Source organism: Ranitomeya imitator, chromosome 5 (assembly GCF_032444005.1).
Source record: "Ranitomeya imitator isolate aRanImi1 chromosome 5, aRanImi1.pri, whole genome shotgun sequence".
In the NCBI taxonomy this organism is placed as follows: domain Eukaryota; kingdom Metazoa; phylum Chordata; class Amphibia; order Anura; family Dendrobatidae; genus Ranitomeya; species Ranitomeya imitator.
In genome coordinates this window covers 501,210,681-501,237,081 of record NC_091286.1, presented here as the reverse complement: position 1 = coordinate 501,237,081, position 26,401 = coordinate 501,210,681, and positions in this window count along the sequence as shown.

Sequence of the window (26,401 nt, the reverse complement as noted above, 5' to 3'; positions counted from 1 at the left end):
CTGAAAAAATCATTTTATTTTATTTGGTTTCTAAATTCTTCCTGAAAAAATCATTTTATTCTATTATTTTTTTTTCCTAAAGTCTCCCTGAAAAAAAAAAAAAATCAAATCAGTGGGAGATTAATATTGCCCTTTCTGCTTGTGTGCCAGTCTTGACTCCTGGGTGTGCCATCTCTCTCTCTCTCTCTCCAATTGTGGGCCATAGAAAGCCTATTATTTTTTTAGCTTGATTTGGGTTCCAAAATCTACCTGAAAAAATCACTACATCAATCAGTGGGAGATAAATATTGGCCTCTGGGCTTGTGTGCCACTCCTGACTCCTGTGTGCGTCATCTCTCACTCCGTGGGCCATAGAAAGCCTTTTTTTGTTTTATTTGTTTTCTAAATTCTCCCTGAAAAAATAATTTTATTTTATTTGGTTTCTAAATTCTTCCTGAAAAAATCATTTTATTCTATTATTTTTTTTTCCTAACGTCTCCCTGAAAAAAAAAAAAAAATCAAATCAGTGGGAGATTAATATTTACATTTGTGCTTCAGTGACAGTCCTGCGTGTGTGGCATCTCTCTCATTTGTTGCCACCAACAACAGAGTGTGTAACATTGTGCCTGATTTTCGTTGTGGTCTCACTCACCTGTAAAGGGGTAGCTAAATCATACTGAAGTTATAGCTCACCGTGTAAGTTGTGTGACAGCAACAAATACCGTTAGTTTGGTTACGTTTTTAAAACAATGAGGAAGTCTGGTGGAAGAGGTCGTGGCCGGGGGCGTTCATTGTCAGCTGGTAATGAGGGTAGTGGTAGTGGTGGAGCATCAGCTGGTCATGGGAAAAAAAATATTGCACCTAAGTCTGGAGCTGTGGAGCCAGGTTCGTCGTCTGGCTACACAAGGCCTCGAACGCTCACTTTTCTGGGAGTAGGAAAACCGCTTTTAAAGCCGGAGCAGCAAGAGCAAGTTTTGGCTTATCTTGCTGACTCAGCCTCTAGCTCTTTTGCCTCCTCTCGTGAAACTGGTAAATGTCAAAGCAGCGCGTCGTTAGTGGATGTTCACGGTCAGGGACAAGTCGCTTCCTTGTCCTCTTCAGCAAAAACAACAACAGAGAAGAATGCAGCAGGCGACACAACGGGTTACTCCATGGAGCTCTTTACACATACCGTCCCTGGCTTAGAAAGTGAAGCAGTTAACAGTCCATGCCCATTACAAGTTGAATCTGACATGGAGTGCTCTGATGCACAGCCACAGCCAGACTACTATGCTGGTCCTTTGACTCAGACCACAACATTGCCCTCGCAGGGTAATGATCAAGAATCAGACCCTGATGAGACTATGTTGCCCCATCACGAACGCTATACCACCGACCGACACGGTGACACAGACGAAGTTGCACACGAGCTACAAGAAGAGGTAATAGATGACCCAGTTCTTGACCCCGATTGGCAGCCATTGGGGGAACAGGGTGCAGGCGGCAGCAGTTCTGAAGCGGAGGAGGAGGGGCCGCAGCAGGCATCAACATCGCAACAGGTTCCATCTGCCGGGCCCGTATCTTGCCCAAAACGCATGGCAAAGCCAAAACCTGTTGGAGGACAGCGTGGCCATCCGGTTAAAGCTCAGTCTGCAATGCCTGAAAAGGTATCCGATGCTAGAAAGAGTGCAGTCTGGCATTTTTTTAAACAACATCCAATTGATCAGTGCAAAGTCATCTGTCAAAAATGTTCAACTACCTTAAGCAGAGGACAGAATCTGAAAAGTCTCAATACAAGTTGCATGCATAGACATTTAACCACCATGCATTTGCAAGCCTGGACTAACTACCAAACGTCCCTTAAGGTTGTAGCACCCTCGGCCAATGAAGCTAGTCAGCAACGCAACATCCCTTCCGGCAGTGTAGGGCCACCATTTTCCGCACCACCTGCAGTATCTGTGCAGGTTTCTTTGCCAGGCCAAAGCAGTCAGGGTCAGGGAATCACCAGTTTCGTAGTAGGAAACACTGCATCTAGGGCACTGGCGGCAACAATACCATCTCCCACCGTCTCTCAGTCTGCCATGTCCACCGGCACCCCCGCTAGTTCCACGATCTCCAGCTCTCCAGTCCAGCTCACCCTACATGAGACTATGGTTAGAAAAAGGAAGTACTTAGCCTCGCATCCGCGTACACAGGGTTTGAACGCCCACATAGCTAGACTAATCTCGTTAGAGATGATGCCCTACCGGTTAGTTGAAAGCGAAGCTTTCAAAGCCCTGATGGACTACGCTGTACCACGCTACGAGCTACCCAGTCGACACTTTTTTTCCAGAAAAGCCATCCCAGCCCTCCACCAGCATGTTAAAGAGCGCATCGTCCATGCACTCAGGCAATCTGTGAGCACAAAGGTGCACCTGACAACAGATGCATGGACCAGTAGGCATGGCCAGGGACGTTACGTGTCCATCACGGCACACTGGGTGAATGTTGTGGATGCAGGGTCCACAGGGGACAGCAAGTTTGGGACAGTTCTGCCTAGACCACGGTCTAGGAAACAGTTGGCTGTAGCCGTTCGCACCCCCTCCTCCTCCTCTTCGTCCTCCTGCAGAAGCGAGAGCTCGTCCACAGACCGCAGTCGCACAACCACTCCATCCGCAGCTGCCACTGTTGCACACCAGGTCTCCCATTATGGGGCAGCTACTGGCAAACGTCAGCAGGCTGTATTGGCTATGAAGTGTTTGGGCGACAACAGACACACCGCGGAAGTTCTGTCCGAGTTCTTGCAGAAAGAAACGCAGTCGTGGCTGGGCACTGTAGATCTTGAGGCAGGCAAGGTAGTGAGTGATAACGGAAGGAATTTCATGGCTGCCATCTCCCTTTCCCAACTGAAACACATTCCTTGCCTGGCTCACACCTTAAACCTGGTGGTGCAGTGCTTCCTGAAAAGTTATCCGGGGTTATCCGACCTGCTCCTCAAAGTGCGTGGACTTTGCTCACATATCCGCCGTTCGCCCGTACACTCCAGCCGTATGCAGACCTATCAGCGTTCTTTGAACCTTCCCCAGCATCGCCTAATCATAGACGTTGCAACAAGGTGGAACTCAACACTGCACATGCTTCAGAGACTGTGCGAACAGAGGCGGGCTGTTATGTTTTTGTGGGAGGATACACATACACGGGCAGGCAGTAGGATGGCAGACATGGAGTTGTCAGGTGTGCAGTGGTCGAAGATTCAAGACATGTGTCAAGTCCTTCAGTGTTTTGAGGAATGCACACGGCTGGTTAGTGCAGACAACGCCATAATAAGCATGAGCATCCCCCTAATGCGTCTGCTGATGCAAAGTTTGACGCACATAAAGGATCAGGCGTCTGCAGCTGAGGAAGAGGAAAGCCTTGATGACAGTCAGCCATTGTCTGACCAGGGCAGTGTACAGGACGAGTTAGCGGGCGAAGAGGAGGAGGAGGACGAGGAGGATGATGGGGATGATTATATTTTTAATGAGGAAGCTTTTCCGGGGCCACTGGAAATTGGTGGCGCGGCAAGGCCGGGTTCTGGTTTTTGGAGGGACACAAGTGACGTGGATTTGCCTGAAACTGCCCCTCAACCAAGCACAACCGCAGATTTGAGAACTGGAACTTTGGCCCACATGGCGGATTATGCCTTACGTATCCTCAAAAGGGACACACGCATAACTAAAATGATGAACGATGACGATTACTGGTTGGCCTGCCTCCTTGATCCTCGCTATAAAGGCAAATTGCAAAATATAATGCCACATGAGAACTTGGAACTAATATTAGCAACCAAACAATCAACTCTTGTTGACCGTTTGCTTCTGGCATTCCCTGCACACAGCGCCCGTGATCGTTCTCACACGAGCTGCAGGGGCCAGCAGACCAGAGGAGTTAGAGGGGCAGAAATCAGAAGTGGCGTTGGCCAGAGGGGTTTTCTGACCAGGTTGTGGAGTGATTTTGCTATGACCGCAGACAGGACAGGTACTGCAGCATCAATTCAAAGTGACAGGAGACAACATTTGTCCAGTATGGTTACAAACTATTTTTCATCCCTTATCGATGTTCTCCCTCAACCGTCATTCCCATTTGATTACTGGGCATCAAAATTAGACACCTGGCCAGAATTGGCAGAATATGCATTGCAGGAGCTTGCTTGCCCGGCAGCTAGTGTCCTATCAGAAAGAGTATTCAGTGCTGCAGGTTCAATACTAACAGAAAAAAGGACTCGTCTGGCTACCCAAAATGTAGATGATCTAACCTTCATTAAAATGAACCACAACTGGATTTCGAAATCTTTTGTCCCACCTTGCCCGGCTGACACCTAGCTTTCCTATGAAAAGGTCTTGCCTGTGGACTATTCTGAATGCCTTTTCCAATCTCGTAATTTTCTGCACCTGATTGTCCAGCATACGACATGTTTACACCTCACTAAATGGCCAAACTCCCCACACGGGGCCGTGGTATCGACACTTGGCGACAGCACCCGTGAGAGTGCTGTTTGTCTGAAGAGGTGGGTGTGCCCGCTTTTGGTCGACGGCACTGCCACTGGGTCCCTCCTAGTACAATAAAGTGTCTCTGGCGGTGGGGGTGCGCACCCAACGTCAGACACACCGTTGTAATATGAGGGGCCCTGGGCCTGTACCGCCGGCCACAAGACAGTTCCCCCCCCCCCCCAGCTCAAACTGTGCTCTACCACTTGCAAAATTATCTCACAGCTCCACCAATGTTTAGTCTATGCGCTGACATCCTTCAATGCCTGCCACTGACAATACCATTGTATTGATATTTTTGTTATGTTAGGCCTTCGAAGCCTGTCTGCGGTCACTCCTTCCACTATGCCTCCACTGACCACACCACTGCTGCCCGTGTACCCCTGGAACCAATTTAAAATTGCCTACAGCCAGCCCAATTTTTTTATTTTAGGCCTTCGATGCCTGTCTGCGGTCCGTTCTTTCTACTACTACTACACTGACCAGGCCACTGCTGCCCGTGTACCCCTGGAACTAATTTAAAATTGCCTACAGCCATGTGTTATTATTTTAGGCCTTCGATGCCTGTCTGCGGTCACTCCTTCCACTAGGCCTCCACTGACCACACCACTGCTGCCCGTGTACCCCTGGAACCAATTTAAAATTGCCTACAGCCAGCCCAATTTTTTTATTTTAGGCCTTCGATGCCTGTCTGCGGTCCGTTCTTTCTACTACTACTACACTGACCAGGCCACTGCTGCCCGTGTACCCCTGGAACCAATTTAAAATTGCCTACAGCCATGTGTTATTATTTTAGGCCTTCGATGCCTGTCTGCGGTCACTCCTTACAATATGCCTCCACTGATCACACCACTGCTGCCCGTGTACCCCTGGAACCAATTTAAAATTGCCTACAGCCAGCCCAATTTTTTTATTTTAGGCCTTCGATGCCTGTCTGCGGTGACTCCTTCCACTAGGCCTCCACTGACCACACCACTGCTGCCCGTGTACCCCTGGAACCAATTTAAAATTGCCTACAGCCATGTGTTATTATTTTAGGCCTTCGATGCCTGTCTGCGGTCACTCCTTACAATATGCCTCCACTGACCACACCACTGCTGCCCGTGTACCCCTGGAACCAATTTAAAATTGCCTACAGCCAGCCCAATTTTTTTATTTTAGGCCTTCGATGCCTGTCTGCGGTCACTCCTTCCACTAGGCCTCCACTGACCACACCACTGCTGCCCGTGTACCCCTAGAACCTATTTATAATTGCATAGAGCATCCTTTTTTTAATAGTAGGCGTACAAAGTCTGTCTGCGGTTCACTATTGAAATTGTCCTCCACTGCCCAGAGCACTGCAGCTTGTGTACCCCTGTAACTTTTTTCTGCTGCAGTGAGCCACATTTTTGGTTTGAGTCCTACTACCTGTGTCTGTCTGCGCCACTCAATTCAGCTGTGTTCCTTTGAAAAAAGCTGAGCGTCAATAGTCTTGTTTTCAGCCTCTAGGAATTTTAAAACTGCATTGGGTGTACAACTTTGGTAGGGCCTACTAACGGTGTCTGCCTCCCCAAGGTGTTCCCCAGGTTTCCTCTCCATTGCTTCAATCTTCATGCTCTCGTTTAGTAGTTGTTGGAAACTACGCTGCATTAGGCCTACAAATTGGGTATGGGGTGTAGAGAGATGGTGTGTTCCACTCCAAGGTGTTCTCCAGGTTGCCTTTCCTGAGCTTCAATCTTCATGCTCTCGTTTAGTAGTTGTTGGAAACTACACTGCATTAGGCCTACAAATTGGGTATGGGGTGTAGAGAGATGGTGTGTTCCACTCCAAGGTGTTCTCCAGGTTGCCTTTCCTGAGCTTCAATCTTCATGCTCTCGTTTAGTAGTTGTTGGAAACTACGCTGCATTAGGCCTACAAATTGGGTATGGGGTGTAGAGAGATGGTGTGTTCCACTCCAAGGTGTTCTCCAGGTTGCCTTTCCTGAGCTTCGATCTTCTGGCTCTCGTTTAGTAGTTGTTGGAAACTACACTGCATTAGGCCTACAAATTGGGTATGGGGTGTAGAGAGATCGTGTGTTCCACTCCAAGGTGTTCTCCAGGTTGCCTTTCCTGAGCTTCGATCTTCTGGCTCTCGTTTAGTAGTTGTTGGAAACTACACTGCATTAGGCCTACAAATTGGGTATGGGGTGTAGAGAGATGGTGTGTTCCACTCCAAGGTGTTCCCCAGGTTTCGTCCACATTGCTTCGGTCTTCCGACTCTCGTTTAGTAGTTGTAGAAAACTACACTGCATTAGGCCTACAAATTGGGTATGGGGTGTAGAGAGATGGTGTGTTCCACTCCAAGGTGTTGCCCAGGTTTCCTCTCCATTGCTTCGATCTTCATGCTCTCGTTTAGTAGTTGTTGGAAACTACGCTGCATTAGGCCTACAAATTGGGTATGGGGTGTAGAGAGATGGTGTGTTCCACTCCAAGGTGTTCTCCAGGTTGCCTTTCCTGAGCTTCGATCTTCTGGCTCTCGTTTAGTAGTTGTTGGAAACTACACTGCATTAGGCCAACAAATTGGGTATGGGGTGTAGAGAGATGGTGTGTTCCACTCCAAGGTGTTCTCCATGTTGCCTTTCCTGAGCTTCGATCTTCTGGCTCTCGTTTAGTAGTTGTTGGAAACTACACTGCATTAGGCCAACAAATTGGGTATGGGGTGTAGAGAGATGGTGTGTTCCACTCCAAGGTGTTCTCCAGGTTGCCTTTCCTGAGCTTCGATCTTCTGGCTCTCGTTTAGTAGTTGTTGGAAACTACACTGCATTAGGCCTACAAATTGGGTATGGGGTGTAGAGAGATGGTGTGTTCCACTCCAAGGTGTTCCCCAGGTTTCCTCTCCATTGCTTCGATCATCATGCTCTCGTTTAGTAGTTGTTGGAAACTACGCTGCATTAGGCCTACAAATTGGGTATGGGGTGTAGAGAGATGGTGTGTTACACTCCAAGGTGTTCTCCAGGTTGCCTTTCCTGAGCTTCTATCTTCAGGCTCTCATTAAATTGTGGTTAAATGGAACAACTGCATTTGGCGTACTAGTTGGTTTGGGGCCTACTATCGGTGTCTGCCACTCCTTGCTGTTCTCCTCCACTGAACAAAGCTGTGCCGCCTGTTTACTACGGTTGCCAATTTTGAACTGCATTTCGACTACTTACTGATTTGGGCCTACTCTCTGTGTCAGCCTCTCATTCCAGTTGTCCTCCACTGCAATGCCCCCTGGTTAGTCCTGTGTTACCAATTTTGAACTGCATTTAGCCAACTTTATTCTTTGGGCCTATATCTGTGTTTCCTTCTCATCCTGCCCATTGCCCAGCCAGTGATAGATGAGTCTGCTGGTACATTGACCCATAACGCAAAATTCCCCGTGCACGCTACACAGCAAGATTGTGACCCTGCTGAAAGTCAGGTTCCTCTTCCCGCATACCATACCACCTTACACGGGGACAAAGAGGAAGGTGCAGATGAAAGTGCAGGTTCCTTCATCAGGTGGGGGGAGGAATACTAGTTGGCGACGTCACTGGCACAGGGCCTCTCATAGTACGCAAAAGTGTTGCTGCCGGTGGGAGGCGCCCCCGCCGTGCAAACACACCGCTGTACTTTGAGGGGCTCTGTGCCAGTGCCAATGCCAACGAGTGGGCCCCCCCTGCTTGCTCAGGATCACAGCACTTGCAAAGTTTAAATACTTACCTCTCCCTGCTCCACTGCCGTGACGTGGTCCAGATTTACTGGGCCCACTAATTACTTGAACCAGCCCTACCCCCCACAACTTTAGCCAAATGACCCCCAATTTCAAATGCCTTCCAATTATTATAAGGTAAATTACGATTGACAAGCTTCTTTAACAAGAATGGATGTTTTTACCATTAAAATGGGCAGTGTAGGTGTTTTCCTGGCCTCCACTCACTGCCGACTATGCTCCCCCATTGACTTGCATTGGGTTTCGTGTTTCGGGCGATACCCGACTTTTCGCGATAATCGGCCGATTCCACTCGACTCGACTTCTAAGATAGTCGGGTTTCGCGAAACACGGCTCGACTCTAAAAAGGTCAAGGTCGCTCAACCCTAGTGCTGATAATTACACAAATTAGAGAAGCATCACATGATTTTTCGGACAGTGCCAATACTTTTGTCCACACCCTTTTTATGTTTGCTGTGGAATTATATCCAATTTGGCTTTAGGAGAATTCTTTTTGTGTTATTTTCATTTAAGACAAATTAAATGAAGATAATAATAACAAAGAATTTGTGTTTGCAATCATTTTCAGGAAGAAAATGAGTATTATCTGACAGAATTGCAGGGGTGTCAATACTTTTGGCCATGACTGTACCTATAAAATCTAATGTATTCTTTATATATATTTTACCATTATTTTTTCGTATGCAGCGCCTTCTTATTTAGTAGCACTTTACGTACATTACACAGGTCTACAAAAAAAAAAAATTTTTCAGGTGCCAAGGTTTTTTGGAATGGATTTAGGGTATTTTGAGGGTACTTAATTCAAAAATCCCATTACTGAATTGGTTCTAGTTTTTGAGATAATTCATTCATGAAAATAATGCATTCCCCCAATGCGACTTGTGTGTGATAATATCACCTTTCTATGCTCCTGTAAAACTGTAAAAACCATAATCTGCCCCCTTCCCCCAGGTAAACTAGACTCAAAGACAAAACAAGTAAAACAGAAAACCTCTATCATACAAAAGCACTAACCAACAATAAGCAAAAGGATTGGGACAGGGAGGAATAAACTAAATATGAAAAGGGAACATGAGAAAAACACATGTCCAACAGCAAACCACAGAACACCACAACTCCAACTCCAAACTTCAGCACAGGAAGATGAATATTTCACCGACAAATAGTGTTGAGCGATACCTTCCGATATCGGAAAGTATCGGTATCGGATAGGATCGGCCGATATTCAAAAAATATCGGATATCGCCGATACCGATACCCGATCCCAATGCAAGTCAATGGGAGCAAAATATCGGAATTAAAATAAACCCTTTCTTGCCTTGTAGGTTCATTCTACATGAAGGAAAACAACTAAGAATAATGTAGGATGTATTGTGGGAGGTGGCGGAGACATTAAAGGCAATGAGGTTTAGCCCAATCAAATAGAATAGCATGTTTTTTGTTTTTTTTAAGACGTTCGGAGTGAAAAAGATATTGAGTATGTAAATTTTTTTTTATTTTGTCAGATATTGATGTTTCACTATTCCACGCCCTTCCCCTTCTTTTTTTTTCTTTTTTTTTTTTACTTTTCCCACACTTTCATCTTCATCATCATCAGCATCTTTGACATCAACTTCTTCTTCACCTTATTCATCTTCTTCTTCATCTTCTACCTATTTTTTTTTTTTATTACATTCTTCATATTCATTTTATTCAACTATTATTATTCTTCCTATTCTACATATTCTTTTTATTCCACTGTTATTATTCTTCCTATTCTACTTCTTCATCATATTCTCATTTGTGACAGGCATTCCCGTTGTTGTTATCTATAAAAGTTGGAAGATTACACCTTCCGTTCTGCCAGTCACAAAAGTTACATTTGTCCGCGTTCAGTTTGGCCTGCAGCATCAGGCTTTATCCAGGGGCACCACGAGGAGGAACGGACTCACCCCCATACACTGCTTAGTCTTCTTCTGCATATAATTTAGATAATATCTTTTGCTCTGATATTAAGTCTTATGCTTAATGTTCTTCTGCTCTTTGTTCTGCAGCCTCTTGTTCTTCTGCTTCTCGGTCTTCCATGTCGTCGTCTCCAGGGTCGTCGTCTCCAGTGTCGTCATCTCTGCCGTCGTCGTCTCAGCCGTCGTCGTCTCCGCCGTCGTCGTCGTCGTCATCGGGGTGGTCTTCCGGGTCGTCGTCGTCGTCATCGGGGTGGTCTTCCGGGTCGTCGACTTTAGGGTCTTCAACTTGGAAATGTAGCAGAAGGTACAAGAAGGCTGAGAAAATACCAAGAACCAGCTGATGGAACTGGAACTCGGATGGCTACCCGAAGGTTCAAGAGCCTATGGAACTACCGAGGACCAGCTGACGTTACTGGAACCCGGTTACTAAGCAGGAGGTACCCGTGCTAAAAAGCACTACCAAGGACCGCCTGACGTTGGCGGAACTCGGATACCCAGAAGGAGGCACCTAAGCCAAAGGCTCTGCCCGGAACCAGCTGACGGTACTGGAACCAGGATGGGGAGCAGAAGGTACAAGAGCAAAAGACACTGCCGAGAACCAGCTGACGGTACTGGAACCCGGATGGGTAGCCGAAGGTCCAAGAGCCAATGGAACTACCGAGGACCAGCTGACGTTACTGGAACCCAGTTACTAAGCAGGAGGTACCCGTGCCCGAAAGCACTACCAAGGACCACCTGACGTTGGTGGAACTTGGATACCCAGAAGGAGGCACCTAAGCCAAAGGCTCTGCCCGGAACCAGCTGACGGTACTGGAACCAGGATGGGGAGCAGAAGGTACAAGAGCAAAAGACACTGCCGAGAACCAGCTGACGGTGCTGGAACCAGGTGGTGGACCTGAAGGTCCACAGGAGAGGAGAGAACAGCTAGGCCGCGAGGCAGCCGCAGTTACCGAACCCCAACAGTCCTACAGGGGGAGCTGGGCCTACTGGCACTACAGAACCAGCCTTGACTACCAGTTCACGCAGCCCACATAGGAAGCTCCTAAACTGGAGGCACCCTGGAGTTGGCTAACCCGACCGCACCACGACGGGGCAAGCATAGGCGTCTCAGTGAGCTTGACACAACCCGGAAACAGCTGGCGGTGCTGAAACCAGGCTTGGCACGAGGGAGTACCTGTGTCAAGAACACTGCCGAGAACCAGCTGGCGGTGCTGGAACCCAGATGCGTTGCCCCAGTGTGCAAGAGCCAATGGCACGACCGAGGACCAGCTGACGGTGCTGGAACACGGTTACTAAGCTGTAGGTGCCCGCGCTTAAAAGCACTACCAATGACCGCCTGACGTTGGCGGAACTCGGATACCCAGGAGGAGGCACCTAAGCCAAAGGCTCGGCCCGGAACCAGCTGACGGTGCTGGAACCAGGTGGTGGACCCCAAGGCCCACAGGAGAGGAGAGAACAGCTAGGCCGCGAGGCAGCCGCAGTTACCGAACCCCAACAGTCCTACAGGGGGAGCTGGGCCTACTGGCACTACAGAACCAGCCTTGACTACCAGTTCACGCAGCCCACATAGGAAGCTCCTAAACTGGAGGCACCCTGGAGTTGGCTAACCCGACTGCAACACGACGGGGCAAACATAGGCGTCTCAGCGAGTTTGACACACCCCGGAAACAGCTGACGGTGCTGAAACCAGGTTTGGCACGAGGGAGTACCTGTGACAAAAACACTGCCGAGAACCAGCTGGCGGTGCTGGAACCCAGATGCGTTGCCCCAGTGTGCAAGAGCCAGTGGCACGACCGAGGACCAGCTGACGGTGCTGGAACACGGTTACTAAGCTGTAGGTGCCCGCGCTTAAAAGCACTACCAAGGACCGCCTGACGTTGGCGGAACTCGGATACCCAGGAGGAGGCACCTAAGCCAAAGGCTCGGCCTGGAACCAGCTGACGGTGCTGGAACCAGGTGGTGGACCCCAAGGCCCACAGGAGAGGAGAGAACAGCTAGGCCGCGAGGCAGCCGCAGTTACCGAACCCCAACAGTCCAACAGGGGGAGCTGGGCCTACTGGCACTACAGAACCAGCCTTTACTACCAGTTCACGCAGCCCACATAGGAAGCTCCTAAACTGGAGGCACCCTGGAGTTGGCTAACTCGACCGCACCACGACGGGGCAAGCATAGCCGTCTCAGCGAGCTTGACACAACCCGGAAACAGCTGACGGTGCTGAAACCAGGCTTGGCACGAGGGAGTACCTGTGACAAGAACACTGCCGAGAACCAGCTGGCGGTGCTGGAACCCAGATGCGTTGCCCCAGTGTGCAAGAGCCAATGGCACGACAGAGGACCAGCTGGCGGTGCTGGAACACGGTTACTAAGCTGTAGGTGCCCGCGCTTAAAAGCACTACCAAGGACCGCCTGACGTTGGCGGAACTCGGATACCCAGGAGGAGGCACCTAAGCCAAAGGCTCGGCCTGGAACCAGCTGACGGTGCTGGAACCAGGTGGTGGACCCCAAGGCCCACAGGAGAGGAGAGAACAGCTAGGCCGCGAGGCAGCCGCAGTTACCGAACCCCAACAGTCCTACAGGGGGAGCTGGGCCTACTGGCACTACAGAACCAGCCTTGACTACCAGTTCACGCAGCCCACATAGGAAGCTCCTAAACTGGAGGCACCCTGGAGTTGGCTAACCCGACTGCAACACGACGTGGCAAACATAGGCGTCTCAGCGAGTTTGACACACCCCGGAAACAGCTGACGGTGCTGAAACCAGGTTTGGCACGAGGGAGTACCTGTGACAAAAACACTGCCGAGAACCAGCTGGCGGTGCTGGAACCCAGATGCGTTGCCCCAGTGTGCAAGAGCCAATGGCACGACCGAGGACCAGCTGGCGGTGCTGGAACACGGTTACTAAGCTGTAGGTGCCCGCGCTTAAAAGCACTACCAAGGACCGCCTGACGTTGGCGGAACTCGGATACCCAGGAGGAGGCACCTAAGCCAAAGGCTCGGCCCGGAACCAGCTGACGGTGCTGGAACCAGGTGGTGGACCCCAAGGCCCACAGGAGAGGAGAGAACAGCTAGGCCGCGAGGCAGCCGCAGTTACCGAACCCCAACAGTCCTACAGGGGGAGCTGGGCCTACTGGCACTACAGAACCAGCCTTGACTACCAGTTCACGCAGCCCACATAGGAAGCTCCTAAACTGGAGGCACCCTGGAGTTGGCTAACCCGACCGCACCACGACGGGGCAAGCATAGGCGTCTCAGTGAGCTTGACACAACCCGGAAACAGCTGACGGTGCTGAAACCAGGCTTGGCACGAGGGAGTACCTGTGACAAGAACACTGCCGAGAACCAGCTGGCGGTGCTGGAACCCAGATGCGTTGCCCCAGTGTGCAAGAGCCAATGGCACGACCGAGGACCAGCTGGCGGTGCTGGAACCCGGTTACTAAGCTGTAGGTGCCCGCGCTTAAAAGCACTACCAAGGACCGCCTGACGTTGGCGGAACTCGGATACCCAGGAGGAGGCACCTAAGCCAAAGGCTCGGCCCGGAACCAGCTGACGGTGCTGGAACCAGGTGGTGGACCCCAAGGCCCACAGGAGAGGAGAGAACAGCTAGGCCGTGAGGCAGCCACAGTTACCGAACCCCAACAGTCCTACAGGGGGAGCTGGGCCTACTGGCACTACAGAACCAGCCTTGACTACCAGTTCACGCAGCCCACATAGGAAGCTCCTAAACTGGAGGCACCCTGGAGTTGGCTAACCCGACCGCACCACGACGGGGCAAGCATAGGCGTCTCAGTGAGCTTGACATAACCCGGAAACAGCTGACGGTGCTGAAACCAGGCTTGGCACGAGGGAGTACCTGTGACAAGAACACTGCCGAGAACCAGCTGGCGGTGCTGGAACCCAGATGCGTTGCCTATTAAAGATTGTCTTCCTAGAGCCCCAACTAGCGGTGTTGGAGCTAAGGGTAAGCAGGGGGAGCAGAGTGTAGGCCGAAGCCTGCACTGGAGGCAGCTTTGTGTCTGCGTTGCGTTTGCAGGACACTTTGCCGGCTACACAGTGGGGGAACAGCTGGCGTTGCTGAACCCCACTAACACAATGGCGTGTGTTTTTCTCTGTGCAGCTAGCACTTGCGGTCAAAAACTAGCGATGTTAGAGCCCGTGTTGAAGCAGGAGGAGGAGGAGAGGAGCAGAGTGTAGGCCGAAGCCTATTTGAACCAATTTCAAAGGAAACCGTTAACCCCCCTCAGGTGTTACAAAGTACAAGAGACACACCTTGTGCAGTATTAATGCTGCACAAGTGAAAGGTTGCTCTATTAATTTGTCTACTTGCACACGCTGAATGAAAGACGTACACAATTTAGCCCATTCTACAGTCAAACTGTAGTGGATGCGTGACTTGGCTTTTTAAGGAGACGCAGCACAGGTGTCCCAAATAACGCCTTGGTGCTTGGCGCAGCTTCCTGAGCGTTGTTATTTGCTGTACAGGAGTCTGCGCTCTTGTGTTATCCCTTGGCAATGCCCTGTTAGAGCTGCCCGTCTTATGACCTCATTTCATGTTGGCCGGTGCGGTTAACGATGGCCATAAATCCCAGACCCACAGTGCCTTTTCATAAAGTCACACTGCGGTGCTGTGATTCGTGGCCTTGAGCAGTAAATATTTTGGCCGCTCACACACGTCCTTACACCTGCTTCAGACTGGGCGGCCTCTGCTGATCCCTTCTCGCATGCCGCGGCCATGAGGCTGCACAGTCTGAAGAAGGCGGAAGGAGATGAGTTAAGACAGGTGAAGATATGCACTGCTCGTGCCCATCAATCACACCCTCGCAGTCAAAATAAGACAACGAGGAGCATTGTTTCAGGCAGGGCGGACGCACAGGCGCAACAAGCCAACCAATGATGTCAGAAGACGGGAAGCGCTACCAAGGGGGGTGCTGCGTATCATTAGAAAGGAAAGTCACACCTCAGGGAGAGTGGAATGGTCTCAATGAGACACATTTTGTACGTTTTGAGTTCCACGTGGGCAAGGACAAAAAGTCAGCCACCTTGTACAAATGCAGCAGTACTGCTGTACAAGGTGGCTGTTATACATAGAAACACCTGGGGGTGGGGGGCAGGCTCCCTTCAATTTCAGTTCATGTGCCTGCGTGGCGTTTGCAGGACACGTTGCCAGCTACACAGCAGGGGAACAGCTGGCGGTGCTGAACCCCACTAACACATTGGCTGGTGTTTTTCTCTGTGCAGCTAGCATGTCCGGGCAGAAACTGGCGTTGTTTGAGCCCAGGGTCAGCAGGAGGAGGAGAGGAGCAAAGTGTAGGCCGAAGCCTGCACTGGTGGCAGCTTTTGTTCTGTTGTGCCAGCGTGGCTTGTGCTGGACACGTTGCCGACTACACAGCAGGGGAACAGCTGGCGTTGCTGAACCCCACTAACACATTGGCTGGTGTTTTTCTCTGTGCAGCTAGCATGTCCGGGCAGAAACTGGCGTTGTTTGAGCCCAGGGTCAGCAGGAGGAGGAGAGGAGCAAAGTGTAGGCCGAAGCCTGCACTGGTGGCAGCTTTTGGTCAGTTGTGCCAGCGTGGCTTGTGCTGGACACGATGCCGACTACACAGCAGGGGAACAGCTGGCGGTGCTGAACCCCACTAACACATTGACTGGTGTTTTTCTCTGTGCAGCTAGCATGTCCGGGCAGAAACTGGCGGTGTTTGAGCCCGGGGTCAGCAGGAGGAGGAGAGGAGCAGAGTGTAGGCCGAAGCCTGCACTGGTGGCAGCTTTTGGTCGGTTGTGCCAGCGTGGCTTGTGCTGGACACGATGCCAACTACACAGCAGGGGAACAGCTGGCGGTGCTGAACCCCACGAACACATTGACTGGTGTTTTTCTCTGTGCAGCTAGCAGTTCCGGGCAGAAACTAGCGGTGTTTGAGCCCAGGGTCAGCAGGAGGAGTAGAGGAGCAGAGTGTAGGCCGAAGCCTAGTTGAACCAATTTCAAAGGTTACCTTTAACCCCCCCCTCAGGTGTTGCAAGGTACAAGAGCCACACCTTGAACAGCATTAATGATGCACAAGTCAAAGGTTGCTCTATTTAATTTTGCTCCTTGCACACGCTGAATTAAACACGTACACTATTTAGCCCATTATACTGTCAAACAGTAGTGGAGGCGTGACTACTAGTCTTTTTAAGGAGACGCAGCACAGGTGTACAAATTTACACCTAGGTGCTGTGCGCAGATTCCTTACCGTTGTTATTTGCAGTACAGGAAACTGCGCTCTTGTGTTATCCCTTGGCAATACCCTGTTAGTGCAGGCCGTCTCATGACCTCATTTCATGTTGGCCGTTGCGGTTAACGATGGCCATAAATCCCAGACCCACAGTGGCTTTTCCTAAAGTCACACTGCGGTGCTGGGATTCGTGGCCTTGTGCAGTAAATATGTTCGCCGCTCACACATGTCCTTACACCTGCTTCAGACTGGGCGGCCTCAGCTGATCCCTTATTGCATGCCGCGGCCATGAGGCCGCACAGTCAGAAGAAGGCGGAAGGAGGGGAGTGAAGACAGGGGAACATATGCACTGCTCGTGCCCATCAATCACACCCTCGCAGTCAAAATATATGAGACAACGGGGGGCGTTGTGTCGGGCAGGGGGGACGCACAGGCACAGCCAGCCAACCAATGATGTCAGGAGACGGGCAGCGCTAACAATGGGGGTGCTGCGTGTCATTAAAAAGGAAAGTCACACCTCAGGGACATTGTAATGGTCTGTAATGAGACACATTTTGTACTTGTTGAGTTCCACGTGTGCAAGGAGAAAAAGTCAGCCACCTTGTACAAATGCAGCAGTACTGCTGTACAAGGTGGCTGTTATACATAGAAACACCTGGGGGGGTGGGGGGCAGGCTCCCTTCAATTTCAGTTCATGTGCCTGCGTGGCGTTTGCAGGACACGTTGCTAGCTACACAGCAGGGGAACAGCTGGCGGTGCTGAACCCCACTAACACATTGGCTGGTGTTTTTCTCTGTGCAGCTAGCAGTGGCGTAGGAAGGGGGGTGCGGGGGGGGGCGGTCCGCCCCGGGCGGCACAATGCGAGGGGCGGCCGGCGCTGCTGGAGAAGAAAAAAAAAAAGAAAAAAAAAAAAAGACGCCCCTTTAAATCTTCGGGCGGCGCCGTCCGCCGCCACGACCAGGGCCAGCTCCCCCCACCACCGGACCCCGCCCCCCGCTCTATACTCACCTCTCCTGGTTCCTGCGGCGCCGGCAGCTGCAGCGTCCTCTGACTCTGCGACGTCTCAGGGCAGAGGGCGCGATGACATCACTACTGTGCGCGCCGCTCTGCCTCTCTGTCCTGAGCGTCGCAGAGCCGGAGAGACGCTGACTGCACCGGACCTGCGCTAGGAACGGGAGAGGTGAGGATTTTACTTTTTTTTTTTTTTTCTTTATGTCTGACTGTCTGGGGCTGGGGCAATGCTGGACACACTGGGGCAATACTGGAGACCATGGGGCAGATTGCTGGACACACTGGGGCAATACATGAGACCATGGGGCAGATTGCTGGACACACTGGGGCAATACAGGAGACTATGGGGCAGATTGCTGGACACACTGGGGCAATACTGGAGACCATGGGGCAGATTGCTGGACACACTGGGGCAATACATGAGACCATGGGGCAGATTGCTGGACACACTGGGGCAATACAGGAGACTATGGGGCAGATTGCTGGACACACTGGGGCAATACTGGAGACCATGGGGCAGAATCCTGGACACACTGGGGCAATACTGGAGACCATGGGGCAGATTGCTGGACACACTGGGGCAATACAGGAGACCATGGGGCAGATTGCTGGACACACTGGGGCAATACTGGAGACCATGGGGCAGAATGCTGGACACACTGGGGCAATACAGGAGACCATGGGGCAGAATGCTGGACACACTGGGGCAATACTGGAGACCATGGGGCAGAATGCTGGACACACTGGGGCAATACAGGAGACCATGGGGCAGATTGCTGGACACACTGGGGCAATACAGGAGACCATGTGGCAGAATGCTGGACACACTGGGGCAATACAGGAGACCATGTGGCAGAATGCTGGACACACTGGGGCAATACTGGAGACCATGGGGCAGAATGCTGGACACACTGGGGCAATACTGGAGACCATGGGGCAGATTGCTGGACACACTGGGGCAATACAGGAGACCATGGGGCAGATTGCTGGACACACTGGGGCAATACTGGAGACCATGGGGCAGAATGCTGGACACACTGGGGCAATACAGGAGACCATGGGGCAGAATGCTGGACACACTGGGGCAATACTGGAGACCATGGGGCAGAATGCTGGACACACTGGGGCAATACAGGAGACCATGGGGCAGATTGCTGGACACACTGGGGCAATACAGGAGACCATGTGGCAGAATGCTGGACACACTGGGGCAACACAGGAGACCATGTGGCAGAATGCTGGACACACTGGGGCAATACAGGAGACCATGGGGCAGATTGCTGGACACACTGGGGCAATACTGGAGACCATGGGGCAGAATGCTGGACACACTGGGGAAATACTGGAGACCATGGGGCAGAATGCTGGACACACTGGGGCAATACAGGAGACTATGGGGCAGATTGCTGGACACACTGAATACTGGAGACCATGGGGCAGATTTCAGGACACATTGAGGCAATACAGGAGACCCTGGGCAGACTTCTGGACATACTGGGGCAATACTGGAGACCATGGGGCAGATTGCTGGACACACCGGGGCAATACTGGAGACCATGGGGCAGAATGCTGGACACACTGGGGCAATACAGGAGACCATGGGGCAGATTGCTGGACACACTGGGGCAATACTGGAGACCCTGGGGCAGATTTCTGGACACATTGAGGCAATGCTGGAGACCCTGGGGCAGACTTCTGGACACACTGGGGCAATGCTGGACACTGGGGCAGATTGCTGGACACACTGGGGGTAATATGCTGGACACACTGGGGCAATGCTGGACACTGGGGGTAATATGCTGGACACACTGGGGCAGACTGCTGGACACACTGGGGAAAGGCTGGACACTGGGGCAGATTGCTGGACACACTGGGGGCAGTGCTGGACATACTGGGGCAGATTGCTGGACACACTGGGGGTAATATGCTGGACACACTGGGGCAGATTGCTGGACAACATGGGGGTAATATGCTGGACACACTGGGGCAGATTGCTGGACAACATGGGGGTAATATGCTGGACACACTGGGGACAGGACTTGAGGCATGGGCAGAATGTAGATACGGGGCATGATTGGAGACACGGGGCAGGATTGGATCATGGGGCAGGACGGATACGATGGAGGCTGGTGGGGCAGGATGTGGAGATCATATGGGGTAGAATGGATACTCATGAGGGCAGGATGCGAGAACATATGGCTGGAGCCAGGAATGAGAAACGGGGCCAGGGTGGGGAATATTATTACCATAGGGGCTAATTAAGGGATATTATTACTGCAGTGATGTATTTATTTTATTTTTTTGAGTATACTGTTTTAAATGGGGGGGCGGTCCTGTTACTGTGCAGAGTGACACTATATCACCTTTTTTTCTTCATGTGATGTAATGTAGAAGTTGTGAAAAATTAAGTAATGTGTTCTGCAAGCGGAGCTCGAGATAACTGTGTTATTTCCTGCAGAAACGAGTCCTGGCTGGAAGGAATGATGGCGGTCTGTGCTGGATGAAAGATGAAGGACTTCACCTAGAGACGTCACTGGTGAGTCAGTGTTACCTATACACTGACACTATACACTGTATACTATATAGAGGTCCTGTGTATAATGTCACCAGTGATCTCTGTATTACCTCTACACAGACACTGCATACGAAGTACAGATCTCCTGTGAATACTGGCACTTATGGTGATAGTATTGTGGTTTTTTTTTATTACTGATCAGTATTGTAGTATTCAGTCACTATGTGGTGGTAATATGTGGTCTGGAAATGGTGTTGTGGTATTTGTCCCTTGTATGTAGTATTATTCGGTCACTATGTGGCCTGGTCATGGTGTGGTGGTATTAAGTCACAGGTGTGGCATGTGGGGGTGACACCATTAGGCCCAGTTTAAGTTCTACAAAACAGGAAAACCGTTTTTGGTAACCTTTGTGTGTATTGAGCCGGGGGGGGGGGGGCGCCAAACTCGGGAACAGCCCCGGGCGGCAAAAGCTCTAGCTACGCCTCTGGCAGCTAGCATGTCCAGGCAGAAACTGGCGTTGTTTGAGCCCAGGGTCAGCAGGAGGAGGAGAGGAGCAAAGTGTAGGCCGAAGCCTGCACTGGTGGCAGCTTTTGGTCAGTTGTGCCAGCGTGGCTTGTGCTGGACACGATGCCGACTACACAGCAGGGGAACAGCTGGCGGTGCTGAACCCCACTAACACATTGGCTGGTGTTTTTCTCTGTGCAGCTAGCATGTCCGGGCAGAAACTGGCGTTGTTTGAGCCCAGGGTCAGCAGGAGGAGGAGAGGAGCAAAGTGTAGGCCGAAGCCTGCACTGGTGGCAGCTTTTGGTCAGTTGTGCCAGCGTGGCTTGTGCTGGACACGATGCCGACTACACAGCAGGGGAACAGCTGGCGGTGCTGAACCCCACTAACACATTGGCTGGTGTTTTTCTCTGTGCAGCTAGCATGTCCGGGCAGAAACTGGCGTTGTTTGAGCCCAGGGTCAGCAGGAGGAGGAGAGGAACAGAGTGTAGGCCGAAGCCTAGTTGAACCAATTTCAAAGGTTACCTTTAACCCCCCCCTCAGGTGTTGCAAGGTACAAGAGCCACACCTTGAACAGCATTAATGATGCACAAGTCAAAGGTTGCTCTATTTAATTTTGCTCCTTGCACACGCTGAATAAAACACGTACACTATTTAGCCCATTATACTGTCAAACAGTAGTGGAGGCGTGACTACTAGTCTTTTTAAGGAGATGCAGCACAGGTGTCAAAATTTATACCTAGCTGCTGTGCGCAGATTCCTGAGCGTTGTTATTTGCTGTACAGGAGTCTGCGCTATTGGGGTCCCTTGGCCATGTGCTGTGAGCGCTTCCTGTCTTCTGACCTCATTTAATGTCGGCCGTCACGGTTAGCGATGGACATGAATCCCAGACCCACAGTGTGTTTTCAAAAAATCACACTGCGTGGCTGGGATTCGTGGCCTTGTTCAGTAAATATGTTTGACGCTCACACATGTCCTTACACCTGCTTCAGACTGGGCGGCCTCATCTGATCCCTTATCGCCTGCCGCGGCCATGAGGACACCCAGTCTGAAGAAGGCGGAAGGAGATGAGTGAACACAGGCAAACATATGCACTGCACATGCCCATCAATCACACCCTCGTTGTTCAAAAAAATAAGACACCGAGGGGCGTTGTTTCGAGCAGGGCAGACGCACAGGCGCAGCCGGCTAACCAATGATGTCAAAAGACGGGCAGCGCTAACAAGGGTGGTGCTGCGTATCATTATAAAGGAAAGTCACACCTCAGGGACAGTGGAATGGTCTCAATGAGACACATTTTGTACTTGTTGAGTTCCACGTGGGCAAGGAGAAAAAGTCAGCCACCTTGTACAAATGCAGCAGTACTGCTGTACAAGGTGGCTGTTTTACATAGTAACACCTGGGGGTGGGGGGCAGGCTCCCTTCAATTTCAGTTCATGTGCCTGCGTGGCGTTTGCAGGTCACGTTGCAAGCTACACAGCAGGGGAACAGCTGGCGGTGCTGAACCCCACTGACACATTGACTGGTGTTTTTCTCTGTGCAGCTCGCATGTCCGGGCAAAAACTGGCGGTGTTAGAGCCCAGGGTCAGCAGGAGGAGGAGAGGAGCAATGTGTAGGCCGAAGCCTGCACTGGTGGCAGCTTTTGGTCAGTTGTGCCAGCGTGGCTTGTGCTGGACACGATGCCGGCTACACAGCGGGGGAACAGCTGGCGGTGCTGAACCCCACTAACACATTGGCTGGTGTTTTTCTCTGTGCAGCTAGCACTTCCGGGCAGAAACTGGCGGTGTTTGAGCCCAGGGTCAGCAGGAGGAGGAGAGGAGCAGAGTGTAGGCCGAAGCCTGCACTGGTGGCAGCTTTTGGTCAGTTGTGCCAGCGTGGCTTGTGCTGGACACGATGCCGACTACACAGCAGGGGAACAGCTGGCGGTGCTGAACCTCACTAACACATTGACTGGTGTTTTTCTCTGTGCAGCTAGCAGTTCCGGGCAAAAACTAGCGGTGTTTGAGCCCAGGGTCAGCAGGAGAGGAGCAGAGTGTAGGCCGAAGCCTAGTTGAACCAATTTCAAAGGTTACCTTTAACCCCCCTCAGGTGTTGCAAGGTACAAGAGCCACACCTTGTGCAGCATTAATGCTGCACAAGTAAAAGGTTGCTCTATTTGTTTTGCTCCTTGCACACACTGACTAAAACACGTACACTATTTAGCCCATTATACTGTCAAACAGTTGTGGAGGCGTGACTTGTCTTTTTAAGGAGACGCAGCACAGGTGTCAAAATTTGCACCTAGGTACTGGGCGCAGATTCCTGAGCGTTGTTATTTGCTGTACAGGAGTCTGCGCTATTGTGATCCCTTGGCCATGCGCTGTGAGCGCTTCCTGTCTTCTGACCTCATTTCATTTCGGCCGTTGCGGTTAGCGATGGACATGAATCCCAGACCCACAGTGTGTTTTCAAAAAATCACACTGCGTGGCTGGGATTCGTGGCCTTGTGCAGTAAATAGGTTTGCCGCTTACACATGTCCTTACACCTGCTCCAGACTGGGCGGCCTCAGCTGATCCCTTATCGCCTACCACGGCCAGGAGGCCGCACAGTCTGAAGAAGGCGGAAGGAGATGAGTTAAGACAGGCGAACATATGCACTGCTCGTGCACATAAACCACACCCTCGCTGACAAAATAAATATGACAACGAGGGGCGTTGTTTCTAGCAGGGCGGATGCACAGGCGCAGCCAGCTAACCATGATGACAAAAGACGGGAAACGCTACCAAGGGGGGTGCTGCGTATCATTAGAAAGGAAAGTCACACCTCAGGGACAGTGGAATGGTCTCAATGAGACACATTTTGTACTTGTTGAGTTCCACGTGGGCAAGGAGAAAAAGTCAGCCACCTTGTACAAATGCAGCAGTACTGCTGTACAAGGTGGCTGTTTTACATAGAAACACCTGGGGGTGGGGGGCAGGCTCCCTTCAATTTCAGTTCATGTGCCTGCGTGGCGTTTGCAGGTCACGTTGCAAGCTACACAGCAGGGGAACAGCTGGCGGTGCTGAACCCCACTGACACATTGACTGGTGTTTTTCTCTGTGCAGCTCGCATGTCCGGGCAAAAACTGGCGGTGTTAGAGCCCAGGGTCAGCAGGAGGAGGAGAGGAGCAATGTGTAGGCCGAAGCCTGCACTGGTGGCAGCTTTTGGTCAGTTGTGCCAGCGTGGCTTGTGCTGGACACGATGCCGGCTACACAGCGGGGGAACAGCTGGCGGTGCTGAACCCCACTAACACATTGGCTGGTGTTTTTCTCTGTGCAGCTAGCACTTCCGGGCAGAAACTGGCGGTGTTTGAGCCCAGGGTCAGCAGGAGGAGGAGAGGAGCAGAGTGTAGGCCGAAGCCTGCACTGGTGGCAGCTTTTGGTCAGTTGTGCCAGCGTGGCTTGTGCTGGACACGATGCCGACTACACAGCAGGGGAACAGCTGGCGGTGCTGAACCTCACTAACACATTGACTGGTGTTTTTCTCTGTGCAGCTAGCAGTTCCAGGCAAAAACTAGCGGTGTTTGAGCCCAGGGTCAGCAGGAGAGGAGCAGAGTGTAGGCCGAAGCCTAGTTGAACCAATTTCAAAGGTTACCTTTAACCCCCCTCAGGTGTTGCAAGGTACAAGAGCCACACCTTGTGCAGCATTAATGCTGCACAAGTAAAAGGTTGCTCTATTTGTTTTGCTCCTTGCACACGCTGACTAAAACACGTACACTATTTAGCCCATTATACTGTCAAACAGTTGTGGAGGCGTGACTTGTCTTTTTAAGGAGACGCAGCACAGGTGTCAAAATTTGCACCTAGGTACTGGGCGCAGATTCCTGAGCGTTGTTATTTGCTGTACAGGAGTCTGCGCTATTGTGATCCCTTGGCCATGCGCTGTGAGCGCTTCCTGTCTTCTGACCTCATTTCATTTCGGCCGTTGCGGTTAGCGATGGACATGAATCCCAGACCCACAGTGTGTTTTCAAAAAATCACACTGCGTGGCTGGGATTCGTGGCCTTGTGCAGTAAATAGGTTTGCCGCTTACACATGTCCTTACACCTGCTCCAGACTGGGCGGCCTCAGCTGATCCCTTATCGCCTACCACGGCCAGGAGGCCGCACAGTCTGAAGAAGGCGGAAGGAGATGAGTTAAGACAGGCGAACATATGCACTGCTCGTGCACATAAACCACACCCTCGCTGACAGAATAAATATGACAACGAGGGGCGTTGTTTCTAGCAGGGCGGATGCACAGGCGCAGCCAGCTAACCATGATGACAAAAGACGGGAAACGCTACCAAGGGGGGTGCTGCGTATCATTAGAAAGGAAAGTCACACCTCAGGGACAGTGGAATGGTCTCAATGAGACACATTTTGTACGTGTTGAGTTCCACGTGGGCAAGGAGAAAAAGTCAGCCACCTTGTACAAATGCAGCAGTACTGCTGTACTAGGTGGCTGTTATACATAGAAACACCTGGGGGGGTGGGGCCAGGTTCTCTTTAATTTCAGTTCATGTGCCTGCGTGGCGTTTGCAGGTCACGTTGCCGGCTACATAGCAGGGGAACAGCTGGCGTTGCTGAACCCCACTAACACATTGGCTGGTGTTTTTCTCTGTGCAGCTAGCACTTCCGGGCAAAAACTAGCGGTGTTTGAGCCCAGGGTCAGCAGGAGGAGGAGAGGAGCAGAGTGTAGGCCGAAGCCTGCACTGGTGGCAGCTTTTGTTCTGTTGTGCCAGCGTGGCTTGTGCTGGACACGTTGCCGACTACACAGCAGGGGAACAGCTGGCGGTGCTGAACCCCACTGACACATCACCTAGTGTTTTTTCTGTGTAGACAACACTTCCAGGTGGCAACTGACAGTGTTGAAACCCAGGGAATCAAAGAGGAGCAGAGTGTAGGCCGAAGCCTGCAGTGGAGCAAGTAGAAAGGGAACCTTTAACCCCCCCCCCCCCCCCAAGGCATTTGTTGCTGAAAGAGCCATCTTGTACAGGAGTAATACTGCACATGGAAAATGGTGGCTCCGAAAATTATGCTCCTTGCAAACGTTGAAGTACACACTCATATAATGTGTCCCCTCACACCGTCTAACCATCCCGGAAGTGGGACTTTCCTTTGTAATGTGACACAGCACAGCCGTCATTCCAACCCCCTTGGTGCCGGGCGCCACCTCCTCAACATTGTTTGGTTCTGTCACGGAGCCCGCGCTGTAATGTTATCCCTTGGCCATGCACAGTTAGCGGTGCCCGTCTTCTGACATCATGTAGGTGTCAGGCTGGCAGTGCCTGTGCGTCCAAGCTGCCCGAGATCCAACCTTGCAGTGTCATCTAATGTAGTCCCACTGCGGGCCAGGGATCCATGGGCATGCGCAGTGCATATCATCGCCTCTCACTCACCTCCTTCCTGCTTCTTCAGACTGTGCGGCGTCACGGCCGTGGCATGCTATTAGGGATCAGCTGACGCTGCCTAGTCTGAAGAAGCGTGAAGAAGGGGAGTGAGAGGCTAGTATATGCACTGCGCATGGCCATGGATACCAGGCCCACTGTGGGATCACATTAGACGACACTGCGAGGTGTGATTTCGGCCAGCGTGGACGCACAGGCGCAGCCAGGACGACAACAAATGATGTCAGAGGACGGGCAGCGCAAACTGTGCATGGCCAAGGGATAACATAACAGCGCAGGGTCCATGACGGAATCAAACAACGCTAAGGAGGCAGCGCACGGTGCCAAGGGGGTAGCAATGACGGCTGTGCTGCGTCACATTACAAAGGAAAGTCCCACCTCCGGGACGGTTGGACGGTGTGAGGGGACACATTACATGAGTGTGTAGTTCAGCGTTTGCAAGGAGCATAATTTCAAGAGCGACCTTTCCCTTGTGCAGTATTAGTGCTGCACATGGTGGCTCTTTCAGTAACAAACGCCTGGGGGGGGGACAGGTCCCCTTACATTTTAGTTGTGCCAGCATGGCGGTCGCATGACACGTTGCCGGATACACAGCTGGGGATCAGCTGACGTTACTGAACCCCAATAACAGAGGAGCGACTGTTGACTG